This window comes from Crassostrea angulata, chromosome 4 (assembly GCF_025612915.1).
Source record: "Crassostrea angulata isolate pt1a10 chromosome 4, ASM2561291v2, whole genome shotgun sequence".
In the NCBI taxonomy this organism is placed as follows: domain Eukaryota; kingdom Metazoa; phylum Mollusca; class Bivalvia; order Ostreida; family Ostreidae; genus Magallana; species Magallana angulata.
This window is the reverse complement of record NC_069114.1, coordinates 1,002,011-1,022,828: the sequence shown is the minus strand read 5'-3', so window position 1 is coordinate 1,022,828 and position 20,818 is coordinate 1,002,011. Positions and strand designations below refer to the sequence as shown.

At 32.1% G+C, this 20,818-nt stretch overlaps 1 protein-coding gene and 1 long non-coding RNA gene across 2 annotated transcripts in view; both read left to right on the top strand.

Moving 5' to 3' along the window:
- The window catches only part of LOC128179519 (uncharacterized), a 271,672-nt gene that overhangs the window by 8,296 nt on the left and 242,558 nt on the right, over window positions 1-20,818 (top strand). The window lies entirely within an intron of this gene.
- LOC128179533 (uncharacterized) lies at window positions 16,455-20,640 on the top strand. The gene is made up of 3 exons (XR_008243094.1): window positions 16,455-16,547; window positions 18,512-18,569; window positions 20,434-20,640. It is a non-coding gene; the product is annotated as an uncharacterized LOC128179533 (long non-coding RNA).

Here is a 20,818-nt window from a genome sequence, read left to right as displayed (position 1 = left end):
ATATATATATATATATATATATATATATATATATATATATATATATATATATATATATATATATATATAAGAAGCACTAGCAAACCAACAACACTCGTTATCTTCTTCACAGACCGTCCGCTGCGTCGGACGGGATTTTTCTTTCTCGGGCTCGAATTCTTAAATATAAAGATGTAGCTGCCACGTTTTGATCCAGTGTTTAAACATTATCTAGTTTTTATATATCATTTAGTTTAGTTTAGTGCTAGTTTTGTAGATGTTTTTCTTCTTTCTTATGTAGTTTTTATTTTGTTGTCCTGAAGAAGGGACGGGTTGTCCCGAAAATTTGACAATATTTTACTTTATTGTTCGTGTCGTTGGTTATTTTTAGTGCTTTATATATATATATATATATATATATATATATATATATATATATATATATATATATATATATATATATATATATATATATATAATGCTATATTCCATTTTAGAATTAAGAAATGTAAGACTGTGTGAACTTCGGATAAATTATGGTCAATTTGACAAAAATAGATATAGGAATTTCAGTTTCATCTTAAATCCCATATATATATATATATATACATGTATATCAGATGGTTATGTGATTTTGTTGAACACGTAAATGTCGACAAGTCAGATAAAATTATATGGAAATATATGTCTTTGATTCTTAGTTGTCAGATCTTAATGATCATGTTATCTTGTCAGATTTTTGGCGCCTTGCCACTTATTCACGTGATTTAAAAAAAAATCAACACGAAAACGCGCCCACGCCCAATTTGTGCCATCCAGTTGACATCATACTTTTCTGACAATTAAGTCGCCATTAGGACACAATTATTCAAATGGAGAATTAATTTTGTTGATAAGATACAATTTGCATCGTTTTTTGCCAAAGTGTTGATGACTTCTTGGCTGTAAACAAGGAATATCAACTTAAGTTTGTCGTCTGGAGATTGAGCAACAATTTAATTACCATGCATTTTACTCGTTCAACAGGTTGGGAACAATACTCTTATAGAAAGACAATCTCGCTATTTAAGCGAGGTCATCCTTTTTTAATTACAGTAAAAACAAAAAAAGAACATTCCCGTAAATGCGAGATTTTTATGATGTATTTCAAATAAATGAAAAATCCAATTAAAATAAAAAATCCGCGTAAAAAAAGCAATGTAAAGCAATTTTACTTTCCTATCTACACTGACCTTTGTGGCCTAAAATATCAGTGCTCCATTGCTGCAAATAAAAAAAGGATGAATTTTTTATCATGGAAATCATAAGTATTTTTGCACTGAAAGCGAATTTTCCAATCTTCTTATAATACGAAAATTATCAGTTTGTGTTCATTTTGATGATACTGTTTGACCATGCAAAAGAAATTAAATCACATGCAAAAATTAGTGGTTGGTATTCCTTTTATATTTTGATCTTGGCATGACCATGCAAGCTACGGAAGGTTGTACCAGCAATATTTTACACCTATGGAAAACAAATATTTTTCAGAAAATTAAGGACGACGGACCCAGTACATTTCTACAATAGTGATTTTCATGAAAATTTTATATGAGTTAAAGTTCCTAGAGATATATCAAAATCAATCAAAAATTTTTTAGTAGGGACCATTTCAAAAATTGATCGTATTACTTCTCTTCTTCAATTGAACATTGGGGGAAAGCGTTCTTGTGAGAGATAAAATAATTTCTAAAAATTTACAATAGGTTTTCTACCAAAATTGAAATATGATACTTATATGATGATGTTGAATTGATATCATGTGAGAAATGACCATGTCATTGAATTCGTTTTTTCGAGGGCAGATGCTAAAGTGCAATGTTATTTTGTTCATTTTTTTAACGACAAGTATTGCGCAAACTCAAAGAAAAAAGCTTATGTACATAATTTTAAGATTGATATCTGAAACAAACAACTATTAGAGCGGCTCAACATTTTCTATGATAAAATACTTCAAAACGTAAGCACAGTGACGCTTTTAATCTATTTTCAATACAATGTGTATGATTTGTTAACTCTGTACATGGTTGTTAATAACTTAAGCTGATATAAAACTCACTACAATACTGTGACACCCCTAAAGAAAATTGCGCATGTTAAACAACACAAGCGTATTTTGGCAAGTTCTTATTATACCAAGTTCAACCACTACTTTTACTGTACAAAGTGTGTATTGATGACGTAGAACAGCTATATATTGCGTCATAAGCGATTTTTCATTGTATTTTAATGATTGTGACGAAATATTGAGAAGTCGATGTTCGTAACAATCACTCCATTTAGGTGCGCGATAGATCTGCGCAAAGCGAATTAGGTTCAGATTTTTGTTTTTGAAAGAGAAAATTCAATGCAAAATCAAATAATGATGAAAGAAAATCGACGAGCTATATTTTATATATAAAATGAATCAAATTTTGAACGAATAATTCTTGGTACGACTAACATGTTAACAAAATAATCACATTTAGGTGGCACGGGACAGGTGTTTTTTGGATACATTTCATTGTAGCCAGGGGATGTGGGTCTTCGGAACTCTGTAACTAGAATTTCCTTAGTTCCCATTCAGCACAAATACCATTAATTCACTCTTTATAAGGCCAATCACCAATTTTTGAAGAAAATTACTAGTCAAAACCTGTAAAATTTTCTACATACTGGTTTTTATGAGATTCTGACCCTTTCATATTTTGCTATTTTTCATGATTTATTAGCTTTTTAGACCTCCCCTACCCAATTCCCTGCAAAGGGTTGACCTTCCTTACCGTGTGCATGTTGCATCATCACATGTCAGAAACCTACCGGTGTATAGTTTACGACGTCCAATCCATCTACTTTTCGTGTTATTTACCCTCTGTCTGTAACTTGTAATTTTACTGTGTAAAGTCAACATAACAGTCATAGCCGCAGGTTTCGCATTTTACATTTGATTCTCATGTACCTAACATAAAGGGCCTACATATTGCATATTAATTTCAACAAGAGACATCCCTATAACTAATGGTAATCATTAAAAATCATTTCATAAATTTTAGCAACACTCATAAGCCTTCAAGTACAGAGATTCTCAATTTTACAAAAATATTGACGGTTACTTTATCCGAAACTGTCCCTTGCTACCTTATTACCGCTATAAGTTTCCGTAAAAAATCTCCTGAATAGATTTAGTTTGTAACTGGATTTGGATGAAACGCAGCTGTAAATATCAAAGTTTGAAACAAACATGTAGTAAGTGAGCCCTTATCATTAATTAGTTGTGAAAATATTCTTCCGGATATCCTTCTGTTTTAAATAAATTATAATAATGAAAAAACTGTGTCAAAATCTCGCATTCACGAGAATGTTTTTATTACTGTAAAGAGGGATAATCTCGCTTTAGCTATAGGGTAATTAAGGTCTTCCGTTTCCAACGGAAGACCTTATTGTTTTTCTTCGGTTTCTTCTTCCCTATTATTATTAAGGTCTTCCGTCTTCAGCGGAAGACCTTACTGTTTTTCTACGGGTTCTCATTCTTCTATATTATTATTAAGGTCTTCCGTTTCCAACGGAAGACCTTATTGTTTTTCTTCGGTTTCTTCTTCCCTATTATTATTAGGGTCTTCCGTTTCCAACGGAAGTCCCTCTTGTTATTCTACGGTTTCTTTTTAGGGTCTTCCGTTTCCAACGGAAGACCCTCTTGTTATTCTACGGTTTCTTTTTCTTTATTAGGGTCTTCCGTTTCCAACGGAAGACCCTCTTGTTATTCTACGGTTTCTTTTTATTATTATTCTACATTTTTCCTCTGACATTTTTCGAGAGCTATAACTCAAAAACTATTTGGTCGATTTTCACCAAATTTACAGGACTGATAGAACATAAAACGTGCTTGCGAATGTAAAATTTTGAGCTGATGACGTCACTTCCGGTTTGAGATTTTGAGGATTTTGTGAATTTTTAAGGTCCACGTAACTCCTCCGAAACTAACGGGTATAGAAAAGTGAAACTTTCAGGAATATGTAGATGAATGTCTGTAGATGATCCTCTGTATTTGACATTGTGGAAAATGCGCACGGCGCCGAAGCTCTTAACTGAACATAAATTTGTCATTAATTATAGAAGCAAAAATGTTCATTATGCAGCTGTTTATCTATACAGTACCATACTTAAGTCATAGATTACGTAAATAGGGGTTTCAAGGGGCCAGAATTCAAAACTTTGATCATTAATATCTGAAAAAGGATAAATATTTTGAAAAGCAATGTACAACAAAAATTTGTCAAAATATGTTCTTAACAATATGATACCAAAAAACTGGTTGTTAGTGGCCCCGGTAAGGGGTTAAAGGGTCGGCCCCTAAAACACAGTTATTTGGACATCTCGAGAACGGTTTACAATTCGTGAACACTTGTAGAACAAAATATGTTTATATTAGCGAGACCTTTTATTTGATATCAAGAAAAAGGGGCTGACCCCTCAAACTAGGGGTCAGTAGGGCTACTAAGTCTTTTTATAATTACTGTTTTCTGACCAATAATTTGATATTAATCATAAAACAGCAAAGAAGCTTTTATTAAGCTTATTTTAAAACTGAAATCTGTTTTAAAATCGGACGATGCATTACAGAGAAATTGGGGTTTAAAAATTGAGTTTTCCGGAAATTTTGATGCCGCTTTCTTGGTTTAAAATATAGTGCAAAATTCACATGAAAGTAACTTCTACTAAAAATGATTCGTACTGATCATAAAACTTGATAAGAAAACATAAAATTGTATGCATATTGTAGAGTTTGCAAAGCTAAATACAAACTGAAATTCGTTTTAAAATAGGATCATGCATTGCAGAGATATCGGGGTTTAAATATTGATTTTTGCGGAAATTTTGATTCCGCGTTCTTGGTTTAAAAAATAGCGTAATGTTCAAAGTAAAATTAACTCGTACCAAAAATAATTGTTAAGTTGTACTTGAACACATTCGGATTTTTTTGTTAAGTCGTACTTGAAATCAGAAAATTTTTTGTTAAGTCGTACTTAAAATCATTCGTATTTTGTAAAGTCGTACCAGGAATAATTCGATATTTTTATTTTTTTATTTTAGTCACTCTTGTTGTTGGTTTAAGAGCTCTGCTTCTTACAGAAACTTCCAGCTTTAGTTCCGACATTAACGGAAGACCCACTCGTTGCTTTGCAACGAGCTTTGCTCTAGTTATTTTTTTTTTTTTCTTACAAATTTTGTGCACGCGAGTTCTCGGAAATGGCTCGGCCGATTTTCATGAAACTTTCAGATCTAATAGATATTGATCTGAACCTTATTGGAAATTTTTTATTTTGATGACGTCACTTCCGTTTCAGAGATATTGACGTTTTAGCGATTTTTAGAGGGTCAGCTTGTCCGTCGAACTCCTCCTGAACGATAAAAGATATCAAATTCAAATTTTCAGGAATTGTAGACGAATGATTGTAGTTTTGTCTAAAGTGAGCCATTTATGTTTGGCGCAAAAGGCGCCGAAGCTCGCCTGGACCCGAAAATTGAGATATAAAAAATGTAGTGATTTTTCTTGGTTTTCTTTAATTATCTCTTTTCTCCAAAATATTTTGATAAGACATGTAGAGCAATTAAAATTTATTTTTACAAGAGCTTTAATTTGAGATCAAGAAAAAGGGGCTGGCCCTTCAAATTAGGGGCTGATAAGGCTCTAAAGTCTTTTGATGATAACTTTTAAATGTGAAATATTTTGTAATACGTTATAGAAGCAATTATGTTTATTCTAACGTTATTCACCTATACATGGCAATCATTTACTCCTATATCACGTAATTAGGGATTTTAAGGGGCCAGAAGTCCAACACTTTGATGCTCAATATCTCTAAATGGAGAAACATTTTGACAAGCAATATTGAACAAAAGATGCTCAAAATATTGAGCTTATTAATCTGCAACAATAATTTCTTTGTTATGCGGTCCCTGAAGGGAGTTACAGGGTCGGCCCCTAAAACGACCCTCTCCAGATATCTCCAGAACAGTACATAATTTCTAAACACTTGTTGAACAAAATGTGTTTGAATTGACACGAGCTTTCATTTAAGATCAAGAAAAAGGGGCTGGCCCTTCAAATTAGGGGCCGATAAGGCTCTAAAGTCTTTTGATGATAACTTCTTACTGAAAAATATTTTGTGATACGTCATAGAAGCAATTATGTTTATTCTAACGTTATTCACCTATACATGGCAATCATTTAATCCTATATTACGTAATAAGGGATTATAAGGGGCCAGAAGTCCGTCACTTTGATGCTCAATATCTCTAAATGGAGAAACATTTTGATAAGCAATATTGAGCAAAAGATGCTAAAAAATTAAGCTTAACAATATGCAACCATATTTTATGTGTGATACGGTCCTTAAAAGGAGTACAGGGTCGGCCCCTAAATCGACCCTCTCCAGATATCTACAGAACGGTACAGAATTTCAAACACTTGTTGAACAAAATGTGTTTGAATTGACAAACACATTCTTATGAAATCATAAAAAAGGGGCTGGCCCTTCAAATAAGGGGCTGAGGGGGCTCTAAAGACTTTTAATGATAAATATTTACTGTGAAATATTTTTTGATCCGTTATAGAGGCAATTATGTTTATTCTTACGTTATTTACTTATACATGGCAATGATCATTTACTCCTACGTTACGTAATTAGGGATTTTAAGGGACCAGAAGTCCAAAACTCTGATCCTCTATATCTCAAAAGGGAGGACATTCCGAAAAGCAGTATTTAACAAAAGATACTCAAAATAATGTGCTTAACAATGTACAACCATATATTGTTTGTTATCTTGACCCTTAAAAGGAGTTTAGGACCAGATATTGAAACGATTTTCCACATATATCTCAAAAACGATAACCAATTTCTAAACACTTATTAGCAGTACACAAAAAAACCTTTTAACTAAAATGAATGAAAAGGAGCTGATCCCTTAAAAAAGGGACACAAAAGGGGTAGATAGTTTTTTACCCATTACTCTTAGACCCCGCTTCCATTTCCAGATACGTTTCGTTGACGAAGATCAAGAGCAAGGTCATTCCGTATTCTAAAAATCGGACGGAAGACCTCCTGGTTGCTCGCAACGAGATCGTGTCTAGTTATTTTTCTCCTTGGTAGACACCCTTAATTTCTCAGCCATTTCTCAATCGATTTTAATGATTTTTACATGGATGATGTGATTGGTGAATGTCTCTTTGCATCCCACTTCCTGTTTGAAAATTCACTTCCGCTTCCAAATTATTTCCCTTTTTAATGTATTTTGGAACATGATATTGTCCACGCATCTCCTCATAAACTATTATAGTTAGAGACTTGAAATTTGCATGCAAGATAGAGTGGTTATGGTAGATTTGCTTGCTTGTTTTAGATTTGACCAGAAGTCATTATCCTTGAAGCTCGCCTAGACCTGAAAATGTTGAAGTTTATTTTTTTGACAATTTTTGAAAAAATTGAGATTTGATCACATTAATTTTTATTTTCATAAATATTTTACTAACACATGTAGAGTATCAAAAGTTTATCTATACAAGAGCTTTCAACGGACACCAAGCAAAAGGGGCTGACACCTCATATTAGGGGCCAAGTCCAATATTGTGATCATTTATATCTTAAAAAGGAGAAATATTTTGAAAAGCATTATAAAAGAGAAGATGCTCGTAACAACGTTTGTAATAATATTTAACCACCAAAGTTTCATTAAATGGCCCCTATAATGAGATATAGGGTCGGCCCCTAAAACAATCTTTCCCAAATATCACAAGAACGGTAACAAATTTGGAAACACTTAATGAACGAAATATGTTTAGAATAAAAAGACCTTTTATTTGATATCAAGAAAAAGGGGCTGGTCCCTCAAATTAGGGGCCAAGAGGGGTATAAAGTCTTATTTATATTTCTTTCATAATAAATATTTTGTAATGCATTATAAAAGCAAAAATGTTTATCTTTTAGTCATTTTTCTGTTAATGATTAAAGTTACATGATAAGTTACATGATAAAGAGTTTAAGGGGCGAGAAGTCCAATATTTGGATCATTTATATCTTAAAAAGGAGAAATATTTTGAATAGCATTATAGAAGAGAAAATACGCAAAATAACATTAGTAATAATATTTAACCATCAAAGTTTAGTTTAATTGCCCTTATAAGGTATAAAGGATTGACCCCTAAAACAATCTTTCCCAAATATCTCAACTATATAGGGTCGGCCCCTATAATAAATCTTTCCTAAATATCTTTTGATAACAAAAAAAGGGCTTGTCCCTCAAGCTACGGGACAAGAGGGATCTCAATGTTTCCAGTCAAAACTCTTATACCTGTATCAGAAACAAAACAAGAGCAAGAAGTCCAATACATTAATGATCTATTTGTTTAAAAAAAGAGGATATAGAAATTAAAGAAAAGAGTCTGTTTAAAATTAAAGGATTTTTTTCTACTAGTTCCTAATCATGTTTACCTGGTAAATAGCAAAAAAATTGTCATACATATATTTTAACTTCTAAAATTGGACGGAAGACCTCCTCGTTGCTCGCAACGAGATCGTGTCTAGTTATTTTTGTTTTTTTTTCTTTCAAATTTTGTGCACGCGAGTTCTCGGAAATGGCTTGGCAGATTTTCATGAAACTTTCAGATCTAATAGATAATGATCTAAACCTTATTGGAAATTTTTTATTTTGATGACGTCATTTCCGTTTCAGAGATATTGACGTTTTAGCGATTTTTAGAGGGTCAGCATGTCCGTCGAACTCCTCCTAAACGATAAAAGATATCAAATTCAAATTTTCAGGAATTGTAGACAAATAATTGTAGCTTTGTCTAAAGTGAGCCATTTATGTCTGGCGCAAAAGGCACTGAAGTTCGCCTGAACCCGAAAATTGAGATGCAAAAAATGTAGTGATTTTTCTTAGTTTTCTTTAAATATCTCTTATCTCGAAAATATTTCGGTATGACATGTAGAGCAATTAAAATTTATTTTTACAAGAGCTTTCATTCGACATCAAAAAAAAGGGGCTGCCCCCTCAAATTAGGGGCCAAAAGGGCTCTGAAGTCTTTCTTCCGTAGCACTTCACTGAGAAATATTTTGTAATATGTTAAAGAAGCAAAAATGTTCATCTAACAGTTATTCATCTATTCATTATAAAAATAGTTTCATGCGTTACGTAATTAGGGGTTTTAAGGGGCCAGAAGTCCAAAATTTCGATCACTTATATCACAAAAAGGACAAATATTTTGAAAAGCAATATAGAATAAAAGATGCTTAGAATGATGTTCTAAACAATATTCAACCATTAAAATTTCGTTTTGTGGCCCCGATAAGGAGAAAAGGGGTCGGCCCCTAAAACGTTTTTTCCCAGATAGCTCAAGAACGGTAACAAATTTCTAGACACTTGTTGAACAAAATATGTTGAATATTAAAAGACCTTTCATTTGACACCAAGAAAAAGGGACTGGCCCCTAAAATTAGGGGCCAAAAGGGCTTTTAAGTTTTTTTCCCATAGCACTTTACTGAGAAGTAATTTGTAATATGTTTAAGAAGCAAACACGTTCATCTTACAGTTATTTAACTATTCATAATATAAAAGAATTCATGCGTTACGTAATTAGGGGTTTTAAGGGGCCAGAAGTTCAAAATTTCAATCACTTATATCACAAAAAGGACAAATATTTTGAAAAGCAATATAGAATAAAAGATGCTTAGAATGATGTTCTAAACAATATTCAACCATCATAATTTCGTTCTCTGGCCCCAATAAGGAGATAAGGGGTTGGCCCCTAAAACTATTCTTTCCTAGATAGCTTAAGAACAGTAACGAATTTCTAGACACTTGTTGAACAAAATATGTTGAATATTAAAAGACCTTTCATTTGACAACAAGAAAAAGGGGCTGGCCCCTAAAATTAGGGGCCAAAAGGGCTCTAAAGTCTTTTTTTCATAGCACTTTACTGAGAAGTAATTTGTAATACATGTATGTTTAAGAAGCAAACATGTTCATCTTACAGTTATTTAACTATTCATAATATAAAAGAATTCATGCGTTACGTAATTAGGGGTTTTGAGGGGCCAGAAGTTCAAAATTTCAATCACTTGTATCACAATATATATTATATTAAAAGACCTGTCATTTGACATCAAGAAAAAGGGGCTGGCCCTTAAAATTAGAGGCCAAAAGGGCTCTGAAGTTTTTCTCCCATAGCATTTTACAGAGAAATATTTTGTAATATGTTTAAAATGCAAAAATGTTTATCTTCCAGTAATGCATCCATATATGATTTAAAGAAATCTCAAATGTTACGTAATTAGGCGATTTAAGGGGCTAAAAGTCTTTTGATGATAACTTTTAATTGTGAAATATTTTGTAATACATTATAGAAGCAATTATATTCATCGAAACACTATACACCTATAAATGACAATTGTTTACTCCTTTGTTACGTAATTAGGGTTTATGGGAACAGAAGTCCGAAAGTTTGATCTTCAATATATTAAAATGGAGAAAAATTTCGAATGCTTAACAATATGCAACCATCATTGTTTTGTTACCTGATCCCTTAAAGGAGTTATAGGGCCGGCCCCTAAAATAATCTTTTCCAGATATCTCGAGAACGGTATCTAATTTCGAAACACTCGTTGAACAAAATTAGATCCCCCCGCATTTACTGATATGTTTCGTTGATGAAGATCAAAGGCAATTTCATTTCCTTTTCTTAAAATCGGACGGAAGACCTCCTCGTTGCTTGCAACGAGATCGTGTCTAGTTAGGGTCTTCCGTCTTCAGCGGGAGACCCTTCTATTATTCTATTGTTTCTTTTTCACTTTTCTTATTATTCTTTTTTTTTCTTACAAATTTTGTGCAGGCGATTTCTCGGAGATGGCTGAATCGATTTGAGTCAAATTTTCAGGGATAATGCCAGGTCATCTGAAGTTTGTACCGCCGCGACAATTTTTAAAAATTTACTTCCGGTCGGAAGTTATCGTCGTTTTACGATTTTTAAAAGCCAATTTTGTCGGTCGGGTTTCTCAAGTAATAAAGATAGAGAACTGAAATTTTCAGAGATGATAGAATTACCGTTTTTCTGGTGCACCTCGGTAAAGAGAATGTCTGCCGTCACTTCCTGTCGTCACCGGAAGGAAATTTCAAAAATATAATTTTTCGACTTTTTTATTTTTTAATATTTTTCTTTGAAATTTTTACACCTTATAGTGACCCTTTTACTGATTAAGAATATGTAATTAGTTTTAAATTCGATCAAGGCATTCTCGAGAAATTAAGCGTCAAAGTTCTGAAGCGGAGTCCGAGTAGCTCAGTCGCTATAGTCGTGAACATGGCCCAGGCGACCCGGGTTCAAGCCTTGAGTGCCGCAAAATTGTTTTCTCTTTTTTTCGCTTAGATCTATGATTTTATCTTTGAATTGATAAGTTTAATCTTATCTATTCAAAAATTGGACGGAAGACCCACTCGTTGCTCGCAACGAGATCGAATCTAGTTATTCTTCTTTTTTTGTCTTACAAATTTGTGTATTGTGTCCATTGTCTTAACGAGAGAGAGAGAGAGAGAGAAAGAGAGAGAGAGAGAGAGAGAGAGAGAGAGAGAGAGAGAGAGAGAGAGAGAGATAAAGAGATTGTTGTTGAGAAAAAAGAAGTACATACGAATTAAACTTCACAAACGCAGTATGTCAATCTTTAAATTAAACTCACTAACAATGTATAATACTTCATTGTTAAGTATGCTTCCTTTCTTTTTACTTGAAATCAAACATAACAAACAGTGTAGAATACATGTACTTCATTGTTAGACATACTTTTATTTCTCTTTGCTAGAAATCAAAACATCACAAACAGTGTAGAATACTTTATTGTTAGGCATACTTCAGTTCTCCTTACTTGAAATGAAAACTTAGAACGAAACTGTTTTCCCTTATCTTGGAAGGAACACGTGGTGCACCTCGCGCGTTGATTCGAATAACAGGGGTAACACGTGGACTTTGACTGAAACTGCATGCTGGATTCAATCACAATGTACTATATTTTTTTGTGGATACTAATTTTATGAATATATAATATTAGTATATTTGAAATGAATGTACTTAAAATTACGCCTAAAACGCTCTCTCTCTCTCTCTCTCTCTCTCTCTCTCTCTCTCATAACGATCATAATAAGAGAATATATCTGGATCGACGACACTCATTAATCTAGAAACCCCTTCTGCAAATAGGAAAGGGGGGGGGGGTGTTGTACAGTTAGACAAAGTAGTTTGCAATTTAGAGGTTATCTTTCGTCTTTAACAGGGTGGAAATTTCTAGGATATGCCGTTTTCTACCTTGGGTTTGCAAATCACTATACACAGGATTTAATATCAAGTGAACTTCAACGAAAAATACACAAGAAAAAAATGTGTACATAAAAAGTTTGCATTGTATTTTTCGAGTTCGAGTTGTATACATGTACAGTTTCCCATGTTGTTTTGTAATGCAAATTAATTTCCTCCTTCCTCTTTTGTAAAGAATAAACACATTTAAGTAGTAATATATTAACAAGCTTATAAGGTTAAAATAAGAGAACAACACTAATTGTTTTAATATTATCTACCTAACTCTGATGTCAACCTGAAAAATATCATCGCGACCTTAAATTGCCATAATATTAAACCGCTTCGCGAATATTCTAACATGAAACGCGGTAAGCGCGCTGTTTATCCTTAAATTTAAAAAAAAAATCATATATTGTCATTAGTTTAATTTCCTCCGAAATGATGCCTCCGTCTATCAGTACTTTCAGTATTTTGATTCTTAAATGTCGGCGGGAAACACCGATTGACGAAAGAAAATCGACCGAGGGTCTAGTGGTCTTTTGGGAAAACTTTGACCAATCGGCTGATGGACGACCGACCATATAGAGATTACGTCAAACATCTACCGTCTATCATGCGATACATGTAAACAGCGACCAGGCGGACGATCCCGTGCTGTTGACTTTTTGGAAACAAATTAAAGCATTGCCCACGTGTTTACTCGTCCGATACCAGCGTTGGGTGATCATATTTCTTCAGCCGATGATACAAATAAGGAAAATTTGTTCGCCCGAACATCGGCTTAAATGTGACGTAGGCATTAACGATGACATTTTCTCGAAATGAAAAAAAAATGTTACTGATGATAATGAAAAAACAATCTATTGCAGACCTTAATATGTAGTGTTATCTTGCAATTTCCAAAAGAGGGTTAATTACCTACTCTTTAAGTTAATAACAAATGAATATTTTTGAAAATTTAAGAAAAATCCCTTAAATTTACACCCGGATTGAAATTTTCTTAATTGTGAAAATATAACAAATGACTAAACTCATTAAAGGATGTAAAAACAATTTATGAATATCAATGAAGCTAAAAAGATACATAGTATAACGTTTTCAAAAACAATTTTCAAGAATACTTTAGTCAGAATTTTCTTCTACTAGTATTTGTTTTCAAATACCAAATGAACCCATTTTTTAATTGAATTAAACAAAAATCTCAAAGATGATATAACTAAAACAATTATCAAACTGATTATATTGACCTTATGATGCTGGAATAAAATTTATATGAGGTCAATTATTTTGAGATATTGTGTCTCTAAATGTTTTTAATCATTTTAACAATAGTTTTGCATTGCATATGTGCCATACGATATTTATCAGGAACGAGTGAGATAAACCAACAGAAAATATGCAAAATTATGTAGGCTTTATGAAAAGAATTTAACTTTTATTATTTTAGAACTGCCAAAATTGTTTTAGTGGAAAACCAGTCTGACTAAAGCCAACCCCTACTAATTCACTTCGTTGGGGCTGGCTTTAGTCAGACTGGTGGAAAACGAAATTTAAAAAATAAATTATTCCGAAGGTCCTCTGTTTTGCCACAAGCCTATTTTTGTTTGAGCCAAGTTTTAAAATATAGCAAAAATATCGAATGTTATGTCATTATAATTTATTTTATAATATGTTTTGTGCTAAGGACACATTTTACTACACTTTACTTTACTAGCTGACACTCAAAAATGGCACGATACGGCATTTTCTCAAAATATCTAGCTCCATAGAGGTCACCGTCAAAACCACTTGTTTGTATGTAAACGAACTGCACATTCCCCTGAAAGCCAAATCATTTATGTGTATCAAATCTTAAGGTCACTTTTGATTAATTTTATTACATGAACTTCAAAACGAGAAGATTTTTTTTAAATAAATACACATTTAAATTTACACATAGAATATCATGTACAAAAGTAGTATACAGGTTAATCTGTTAAGATATGAAGTTAATGCTATGTACTTATTATAATGTAAAATATTAGGTACATGTAACATTTGGTATATAAATAATGAATATAAAGGACATATATTTATTCCAGAAAAAGCTGGACGGCTACAGGTTTCCAGTATACTCAACAGAATTATGTCCCAGAAATCAGACAGAATGGAACGAGAGGTCGTCTGCAATCAACTGTACCGAGGATAATGGATACTTGTGTTTCCCAAACGAAAAGTTCACCCAGCTGCTGGAGTTCTGTCATAGAGCTCGTTTCATATGGATACAGGAAGGTACACTATTTGCAACTAAACGATAAAGCTGCTACATTGTAATTGGCGGCTCATGTTCTAAGTAGTTGTTCGTTACTGTGGAGCTAGTATGCACGTCTAATTCAACCCAACGCTTTGTCTACGCAACACAGCTTTGCAGAGAGAGAGAGAGAGAGAGAGAGAGAGAGAGAGAGAGAGAGAGAGAGAGAGAGAGAGAGAGAGAGATTGTACGAGATCTACTACAGATAGGTTATTCTAAGAAATAATAAAAGTAAACACACGTAATTTAATGGTACAATATTATATTGAGTTCTAAATTTAGTACATTAAAGTTTTTAAATATTTGTCTGTGGTAAAAATTGATTGAAAAGAAGATGACGCTATAAAACTTGATCCTTTACCTTTTGATCTGACCTTGATGTTCTGAGTGCAAAAAACCTTAATTGTCGTGATGAAGTATTTTCAATTCATTTATTATTTAAGAAACTTTTGTTGAAACTGATAAACTGAAATTAAAGCTTTACCTTTATAATGTGTCTGTATTTCAACATTTTTGTGTATTAAACAACTATAATAGTGTTATCTTATATGCCGTACATGATAAACTAAAAAATAACACAAGTGACACATGTAAAATTTAATAAAAGGATTTGTCATATTTAATATAAGGCACATTGTTTTTCTGCTTTAAGGAATTGAAATGTTTGTTTTAATATATTTCTTAAGAAAAAGGATCAAATTTAACTAATATGAATAAAACGAATTAAGCCGTTTATTTCGAGTATTTCAGAAATTATTTAAAAAAAAATTAAAGTGATGCGATTAACGATAATTTGTGGCAACACACTTATAAAAAAAGCCAACCTGCTCCAAAACTTGAACTAACTTTAAACAAAAAAAAAATTGAGTGCGTTTAAGTCTGGACGAATTCAACCCACTTTTTCATGTATTAAGGAAAATGAACATTTTTTAACTAAGGAAACACTTAACACACGTAAGTCATAAATCTGGACTTCGATTTTGATTAGTTTTAGTATGTTACTTTCTAAACAGTAATGGATAATGATATACTTTCTTTGAGAACAAGGAGGGGACGACTAAAGAAATGTATCGTCATAACGTTCAATTACCAGTGCATCATTGAAATGATTACAGGAAGAAGGTCCTTGGCACCTCATGCTTCTCTTCTAAAAGAGATACTTGATTGCTTTGCTGTATATAAAGTATAGTAATATTATCGATAAATAAATTCGGGCTAGTTTAACAATAGTTTATAATTTTTCGAATTCGGTCTTAACACACCGTGTTCCTACACAACAAAAATAATTATCTAAGATGATAATTATTGACTTTTCCTAATTAAAGAACCAACCAAATACTGATGTACTTTTTTCTCTAATTACTAGCGTTGCATTCTCTATCAATAGCGTAAATAAACTCTAAAGGCTGATTCGATTAAAAAAAAAATAAACACACGATTGCCTTTGAAGCATAGTGAAATCAAAACTTATACGACAGCTTTTGTGAGTGAAAAAAGAAATGGTACTAAAGTTTGATTTTGTTAAGTTGATATAAACATGGTTTTTTAAACAAATAAATTGAAAAACAAATTTCTATCTTTATATAGATCTTACATATCAATACGGGTAACAAAGCCAACTTTAACCCGGTTCTAAATAAAAAGTAATTAAAACCATTTACATTTACAAACATTTACATTAAGCCTTCTAAACTGCAGAATATCAGCATATTAATTCCATGACAATACTTCTTAATTCTGCATGCTCATGGTAATATCATTGTATTTATTTCTTGTTTTAATAATAAATGTATGATTTCATTCCAGGATATTGTTTGTACCTCAGAAAAGATGACTCGACGATATATTCATACAGCTGCAGCAGTTTCCAATCTGGGTGCCATAATTCTTCCTTTCCATCATATGATTTGTTTGAACGTAAGTCTCAAGGAGTAATGTATTAAACATAAAAACAATATATAAATAGTGCCTGTTTGGTAGGGTAACTGTTAAAATTGTCACCCCGAGACAACCATTGTCAACCGACGCGAAGCGGAGATATTTTAAAGAAAATTTTACTGCTTTAATATAGAAATGAAGTGAATTCTACGGCGAACCGTATGCACATTATTTACGCGTATGTAACAATTCGTTGTGTTACCCGTTGCCACCCGTTGTGTTTCTAACGCTGATGGTAATAGAACGGACTACCAACTGTGTCTAAACCAATCAGAATTCAGTATTTAACATGAAAGTTTAATAATAGCATTTGTGGTTTTAACATCATTCGTTTAGCACAAATTTTTGTTCGCAAAATCAAATTTTCATTAAAATTTATGACAAACGTTTATCGGCACAGCAATCGTCTACGAGTGAAAGTGACTTAAATTTTGAAATTGACAAAATCTTCGAATATTAATAAAACTATAGTACACTTTCTTATAAAATACTTTTTTAAATGTATATTCAAAATCAAAAAAAATCCTTTTCATGATCCTTTGGAAAAAAATCTTTCCAAGAACGAACCAATTTGAAAATTTCATTTATTTCTTATGCATATTCTTCGTTTGGTTTTGGAAAACATCAATATTAAACAATATATGACAAATAAAAGAAACAAAAAAAGAAGGTTTAACATCAGCTGATATGACGTCAGTAGTTTGCTATCTTTTCTTGGGAGAAAACTCGTTGTTGGGCCATGGAAACTCAAGCTTGTACGTAATTATACTTTTTCCGAATAGTCAATGGTCAAAAATATCTCACATATACATGTATATCGTACAATGTTACTGTCTCGAAATATGAGCGATATCATGTGAAGAGAATTAGAGAATTTTTTAAGTGCCCCCTTCGATCCTTGCCAGATTTATGTTTTAAGTCAATCTATTAAATACATAATACATGAATTGAAATCACAAAACTCCTTAAGTATTTGCCGGTCAGCAGAGGATTCTATCTCCTCCTAGACACCTGATCCCACCTCTATCTTTTTGGAGGTCTGAGTTGCTCTGCTTTAAATTTCTGTTTCATTTTATGGATTTTTGAGATGGTTGATGGATTGTTTTTGACATTTTTTCATTTCATCACAGTAGTCAAATCAATTTTCTTGAACATTTTTGCATGTTCTCCAATGCTAGTATAAAGATTTGAATGTATGTCAATGAATTTATTTCCACTTTCTGAAACTTTCTTTAAGATTTAGAAGCTATAATGTTTAGTTGGTGTTTGTGAGGATAATCGTGTTGTATGTCACGACGAAAATAACTTTTAAGTTACGAAGGAAAAAACAGAAAAACTTCATTGTTGCATGTAGTGCCAATATTTTTCTACATATACATGTAAAACACAGGTATACGATCACACTTATAAAGAATTGACGCTTGACGTTGAATAAACGTACAATGCGCATTCGGAAGTTACGCATGATAATGATGTTTAACAATTATATTTAAAAAATTAGCATCATAAAATTACTTTGTTGTGACAGTGATCATCATTTTCGCAGAGTGTTTTGATAAATGATAATCATATATTTTCTTGATTTGAAGAGAGTTATAATAGATGTGCAAGTAGTGAATTCGCCGAATGATGCAATCTTCATTAATACAGTTCCTAATTATGTGTTATTCTGAGGTCAGTGCTATTCGTGAAACAATGTACACATTTAGTGGTTAAAGCCACTCAATCCAGGCTTGCTACATTAATAATTTTTTATGCAACACATATTTTTTTTTTGCAATTAGAGATCTCCATTGTAGATCTATGGGCTATAATGGGTTCTGTGATAATTTTAATGCTTTCGAGTTTCCGTTAGCACCCCTTGCACATGGACCACGTATTGCAGTCCTTTTATAAAGGGCAGAAACTTGTATTAAAAAAATCAATCATTTTGTCTCTTATAGATTCGGGTTGTACATCAATTGGAAATGGTTGTTTTCTTGCGGAACCATCTTGCAAAGGGTAAGAATCTTTGGAAAAGTATTCTAGCATACATTTTAAAGACTTAAAATTTTTTTTTTTTTAATTTTAATATTTTACACATTTAAACGCTTACTAAAAACTCTCTTATAAAGAGTTATGAATAAACTTGTTTATCAGCTAATAGTTTTTTAATTCAAGAACCATTATATCAATTTTATAATTTTATTATAACATAGTTAAGGAATCATATTGAATATATCATATTAAAAGCAATATTAGCAGAAAACGCCATTTTAAAACGCTCCTTACGACCGCAACAAATTTAAACATTCAAGTGTGTTCCCATAAAGGGGTAATTTCCATTCAAAGATGAGGTATTAAAAAACGAGTGAAAAAAATCAGTTTAAAAATCTTCTTTAAAAAATCAAATTGTCTCTATTATCCAAATTTTAACATTCGCTTTCTGATATATTTAATGTGAAGTTTGGTCACAGACTTTGTATTGTCAGCATTTTACAAGCAAAATCTGTATAACAGTTTGTTACTTTTGGAGAATTATCAACATTAGTTTTATCAATATCTTACCTTTTTAAGAATTGTTTACATGGTAAGTTTCATTATGTTGTAAGTTACTCTATTTTGCCCTTAAACGATCTATAATGGTTGAAACAACAACCACTGGCTTAAGTTATAGTATTTTACCATAGAAAGCTTTTTGAATTAGCTGCTTTGATTAGAATTATGGCCAATGTTTATCAGGTTAGCAATATGAACCCTGGGTCTCTATGTACGTTGTACGTTACACCATTTAACCCACGGGTTTTCTTTATACTACACCATTTATATCAGTCTAATTTTGATAAATCCCACGAGTTTAAAAAAGATAATTAAGACTTGCATTTTGTTGCCAGAAGGAGTATGAATTAAAATTATTTTGAAAATTCTAGGGGAGGGGGAAGGGGTACGCCCCTTGAATCCGCCACTTATTTACCGCATATTCGATAAAATATTTCCCTTTCCAAGGATTGTTGCATGTAACATAAGTGATAAATGGTTAATAAGTAAGGAATAAAAAGTGCATCAGATCGATATTAATTGCAATTCATGTACACTTCTGTACTTAATTTTTATTTTATTTTAAAAGATGGATAGTATGGGTGGTCGTATTTTGACTATTTAAAAACAGAATTTTTAAAAAGCCGATCTATTCAATAAAATTATTTTGAACGTACATTTACATGTATATGTACTTCAATTAATGGAGCGAACTATCTCAAAGTTATTTTAATTTTGTTGATGGTTGCAGCTCTCCCTTTCTCTTAAATCTACCTCCATTATATTTTATTGATAAAATAGTAAAAACCTTTCATTTTAATCATATACATGTAATTATTATAAGATTATAGGATATAACCAGCACCATTTCAATATGTATTTTTTTTAATAATGGGTGCACTACTTTTCTTTAAAATTAAATGTTTTGAGAACGATTACTCAGAAAATCGACGTTTACTCAGCCGAAGTACGAATATGATTATGAATTGTTTAATAATCTCGATTATTGAGGACGAATACGATTTGGAGCACGGAGTACGATTGGACAATATATTGCAAAGAAACGTAGCAGGCACGCTATGTCGGTGTTTGTGACAAATGATTTTAAAATGATTAAAAAAAAGAAGAAAAAAAACCCAAAAGAAAACAAAGCAAAAATATAAACAAATCGTCCTATTCTTATCAGTTAGATTCAAAGAACTGTAATAAAGTGTTCTACAAATGACGTCTTGATACGTAACAATAAACTGCTTTAGCTGTCATTAAAACATGTTACACTATACATGCAGCGCAATATGTATGTGACTTATTTTATTGTGTTTGTTTTTCTATTTTCTTTTTTCAACAGTTCAGACACAACAACCAGTCTTCCAGAAACAACGAAACCAACACACGTTGAGATTGTCACTAGGAATTACAGTACAACAGTGTCCACTGATGAAAAAACTAACCAAACCCTAACATATAAAGACTATGTCATCTACGATGAAATATTCATTATGCTAATTCTTGCTGGAGTACTTATTCCAATCATTATATTCTGTATCATTTATAGGACAGGTAAGAAATATATACATCCAAAGAGCGCGTATTTAATTGAATGTGGTAGAAAAAAATATATGTGTAAAATGAGGTATAAATGTACTTAAGATGGAATTTATACATACTTTTTTTCAGATGTGATAGATGCGTGCATTACAATATGCAATTTGTCAGCATATGAATCTATATAG